This window comes from Arachis ipaensis, chromosome B08, assembly GCF_000816755.2.
Source record: "Arachis ipaensis cultivar K30076 chromosome B08, Araip1.1, whole genome shotgun sequence".
NCBI classification, from domain to species: domain Eukaryota; kingdom Viridiplantae; phylum Streptophyta; class Magnoliopsida; order Fabales; family Fabaceae; genus Arachis; species Arachis ipaensis.
In genome coordinates this window covers 12,989,264-12,994,230 of record NC_029792.2, presented here as the reverse complement: position 1 = coordinate 12,994,230, position 4,967 = coordinate 12,989,264, and the positions used below count along the sequence as shown (strand labels likewise).

Below are 4,967 nucleotides of genomic sequence, written 5' to 3'. Positions count from 1 at the left end.
AGGGTAAGAAAATATCTGCACACAATTTCTTTATTGTTTAAAGAGGCAAATTTTATTTGCTTATATTATGTGTATACCTTGTGATCGTATTTAAAGATTGATCAAAAGAATTTATAGTTTAGAATTTAGGTTTTGTTTGGTTTCTATTCCAAGATGATAGACATAAGAACAATATTGGAAGATATAAATAAAATCTCTCTCTTTTGATTTTTGCTATAACGAATAGAGTTTAAAAAGTGCGTAAGTCTCATGTTTAATTTAAATGACAAAACAAATGACTAAAATAAATTCTTTCTGGTTAAAAATAAAAAACTCAAATTTCTAATAGGTTTTTTTTTTCCTTTTTGCTCGTCTTATGTAAAATTTTTTTTTTTGAGGATCAACAAAGGTCAATTCTATATATTTTGGTAAATAAAGTTTTAATACTATGTCATAATATATTAGTCGGCAAAAAATATGGATATGTTCAACTCTTAATCTGGCAAATCTCTTATGCTAACTAAAACACCCCTGGCCTGCTGATGGGAACAGCAATTTGTACATCATAGGAAACAGGGGTGATTGGCTGTTATATAGCTAGTTTTTATGACTCTTATATTGAGCAGAACATACAATTAAATGTACAATTAAATGCAAACCGTTGATAAAATTCAACAATCACTCACAAAGGACAAAGTTTGAACATGAAACAGCGCGTACATCAATTAACTGAAATAAATCATTATAAATAGAAAGATCCACATATATTTAAATAGTCCAAAAGAAATAAGTGCAAGATATAAAGATAGCTTGTATTTCAAAGAAAATTAAAATGATCTAATTCAATCCATAACTACTAATAACAGGCAACTAAAATCCTAAAAGTCTGCAAGACAGACTGTTGCATCTTTTTATTCCAGTCAATGACAGCAAGCTCCACTATGATATCCCGCTTCGAGTTATTAAAGTCATTCACAAAATCCAAAGCCAAGTGCATCTTTGTGTAATCATTGACAACTTAACAAACAGTAACAACGATATCACATAATGGAATAAACATAACTTTATTAATAATGATATTTTTCTTACCCATGTCTTATTATCGAGGCTCCAAAAGCGATTGAGGTGCATCCATTGAGCGACCCAAATACCACAGTTATTCCTTTGCCACAATTCAATGCACATATTAACAAAGCAATATAACAAAAGAACAAACAGCCAGAAAATTGAATTTATGCTTTGAAAAATGGTATATTTAAACTTACGATTTGGCAGATTGTTGCGGGACAGCAGGCTCATTGAATTTATACTTAGAAAATTGAATGTTTCTAAAGGAAGGTGTTTCATCGAAGTTCTTGTCGGATAAAAAATTCTCAAGGTAATTTAACACATTGTTAATGACACTCTTACGCTCTGTCATCAATGTGGACTTTTTGAAAGAGTCCAGATATCTCACGGTCTCATGAAGCAAATTAACCACTATGAGAAACCAATGGCCATTGAGGTAAACTGGCACAAAAATCTACAACAACATTCGAAAAATAACCTTAACTAAAAACAGCCATGAAATATTATTATACGAATTAATTGAAAGTTCAATAAAATTAACGAACCTTGTGTAAATTGGCAAGGTCTCCCATGAAGTTATCCTTGATGTATCTCATTGTGCCGACACAGTTCTGTTTCGGGCTTAAAACAATTTGCTACGATGAATATTGAACTAAGTGAGAAATCTTATTATGTTTCTAGTTTATCTGGGAAGATATATTAATTTTGAAGACTAAATTTTGAACTGCCAATAAACTTACAGAAAATGTCAGTGGAAGAAACTATTGGTTGCTATATTTGTTTTCTTTTGGCCCAAAATGCCCTTTGGTGAGCATCGAACAAACTAAGGTAAGGACCTATGGAGTACAGACAATCATAGTTATTCTGCACCAATCCAAATTTGATAATTTTCCAAGGATAATAAATAAATAATGCAAAACTAATTCTTACATCACTAATTATTGGCTTGTCGGACATTATAGTCATAAGAGTCTTGCGTGTGCCACTACAATGATCGTTTGGAACAAGCACTTCCCTAAAATCATAATATCAGAATATTATACTATAGTGGTAGAAAAGGTTATAAAAAAATTATATGACAAATTAGCAATAAAATGAGAAATAAGTTAATTTTATTTATTCTAAATCCAAATTGTTTCCAAAGATGTAAGCAGCAATGACCAATTCTTTATCAAAAAATTTTATCTCTTTAGTTGGCTAAAATAAAAGGTCCAAACACTATAAAAATAATGGCAACATAAGAAAAAGTTAAATACTCATTCATTTTGATCAACACAAAGTTCGAAAAAATGCAATTATAAAAGTAATATAAATATTTTATAAGTTGGATTTTATCATTTTTAGATCTAAGGAAAACATGGCAAGTGTTTTAAACAGTAGTAAAAATATTTATAAGTTACTAACTAAAGCCACACTTACATCGATAATATAAATACTAAAGTTGTATTTGCATAAAATATGATTTTTACCAACTTAATTACTAAGCATCTTTACATGTCATTTGTTTAATCTTCCTTCTATTTTAAAAAGTTGGACTATGTCCCTACACATTAGTATACAAGATATAGATTCGTGAATATGTGTATTTCATAATCGAGGATGGAAAAGCACAATATTATAACGTTAATTATTTACTCAAAGTATACACACAAAATCAGCCAGATATTTTTTTTACGTATTAAAAATAAAAAATTTTTCATCTACTAACGTTATCCGAAAAGTTAAATACTCACATGTGGCATGTCATTCCCGTCCATATTTGGATTGTAGTTGTTGTAGTAAAGCTATGGACGCCCTGGAGGAAGCTTCTCTGCAAATTGCAAGTCTTTCTGCAACTCCAAAAAATATGATAATTATTTTAGGCACTATTACTTATTTGTCAATAATGTCCTCTAAACTGATCAGCTTTCCACGACATCAACAAATCAAATTCTCATATCAGCAATTAAAATTTAGCTCTTTAGTATTAATCAGGATTCTAATCAACCTTCCAATGTCACTAACAGGCACAATATGATGACCAGAAAAAGAAACTGGTACTCACGAGCCTAAAGTCCTCAACAGTGAAGCTCAGACCTCATATCTAGTGAAAAAGATAGGAGAAGTTGAGGAACATATTGTATTTTATGACTTAACATTAAAATTATAATATGTGAGAATACTAAAAAGTTCTTCGCCCCTAAATCGAAACAGTGACAAATCTAATGGTTGAATGATGCTGTACTTTGTGAACTATAACATCATCTATTATGTATTATTTTGATCAAATGATATCTTAGTAGTATTTAATAGCTGTTATTTAAAAATAAAAACATAAAACCTTAACTACGGAGACCGGTAATCCACGCTTTCTTCCCTTGCACCTCCAAGTACTCTTCTTCGTGACTAGTTTGTCACCCAAACACATTGAGGGATTGGCATCAAGTACTTCTTTCAAAGGGTCTGACGGTGGAGTAACAACTGGAGCAGTATTCGAAAGCTTTATGCGTTTCAAAGTGTCTGGCGGCAGTGTAATAACTGGAGTAGTATTCGAAAGCTTCACACCATCATCCCACTTTTTGGTGAGGAACCAACCGTTTTCACAATCTCTGGGAGAACTGCTATTATCCCTTGCACAACAGATTCGCGAATCATCGTCGACAGTGCCTCGGCAATACCCTTTCCAAGCTACAAGATGCCATAAAATAAGATGCGTTACTTGTATAATAAGGTAATAACACATCAAATATAAACTTCACAAAAGATAATTAAAGACATGTTAAATAGAGTATGCCAAGCAAGTAATGCATCTTCGGGTATTGTAGCCTAAAAATAGATTACCTTCTCATCCAAGGCGGAGAAGTCCATGTTCGATTCTCCCTTAGAAGTTACAGAGGCATCCAGTGTGTACTGCTCAAGCCAAATAAATTTCAGTATTTATATTAGACTAAAAAAACTACTAAACTGAGTTTACAAAAGACTAATAATCCAAAGTTTCATTTAACAAAAACAAGTGTGATTACCTTACTCATATTCTCTGCTCCTCTAATCTGTGGTGATTGAAAAAAGAGTGTTAGGTTTAAAACTTCATAATAAACATTGTCATTTATAGAAATAACTAAGAAAGATAACGAAAAAATCTATTTTCTTATAAAGATATCCTAATAAATAAGAAAGATATTATAATTTTCAACTAATATTCAAATTAAATCCAATTTTTTGAGATATCATAATAAATAACTAAGATATTTTATTTTTTCATTTGATATTCATATTTAAATTTAAATTCAATCTAGTATTTTTTATAAAGATGTCTTACAAAATAATTAGGTTACTAATCCAATTTACGATTTTGTAATCAAATCAAAGATTTGAAATTTAAATTCTAGTTTACCTTTTGTTGCAGGATCGAGTTGAAAGACTGGTCGACAGATCCTTCCTCAATTCCATTGCTCCCTTCTTTCTCCTTTGATCAAAATCCGGTCTCTCTGTCGGTGAAAAGAACTATCAAAACTCCCTTACTTCTCCTTCTTTCTGATCCCGGGGCGTAACTGCTATTTCACCGCTTAGCCTTTGCGACTTCATGGTTTTCTCCGAGCCACTGTTTCCTGAAATTGTCCTAGGTGCCATCTGGGCCTGAGATGTATAGCGGCTATAACCAAATTAAGATGAACCCCGTGGATGCGAAAAAGAGTAAATGGCAGCGGTGATGGTCAAGTAAGTTGGATTTTGAGAGATGCGAAAAGTGAGTGGAGGGAGAAGAAGAAAGAAACGTGAAATGCAGAAATGAGTAAAATGAAAGATAGAAAATTAGGGTTTCTTCCCATTCAACAGAGGTGTTACTAAAGAAATTCTTAATTACATATTTATTTTAAAAAATAAAGATAATCTATTATATTTTAGATTTAAATACTAATGAGTACATATAGGGGTTGATTGGC

At 31.4% G+C, this 4,967-nt stretch overlaps 1 long non-coding RNA gene across 1 annotated transcript; it reads right to left on the bottom strand.

The window, feature by feature from the left end:
* LOC110265329 lies at positions 3,371–4,822 on the bottom strand. The gene is made up of 4 exons (XR_002351548.1): positions 4,421–4,822; positions 4,050–4,076; positions 3,868–3,936; positions 3,371–3,714 (listed from the first exon to the last, which is right to left on the bottom strand). It is a non-coding gene; the product is annotated as an uncharacterized LOC110265329 (long non-coding RNA).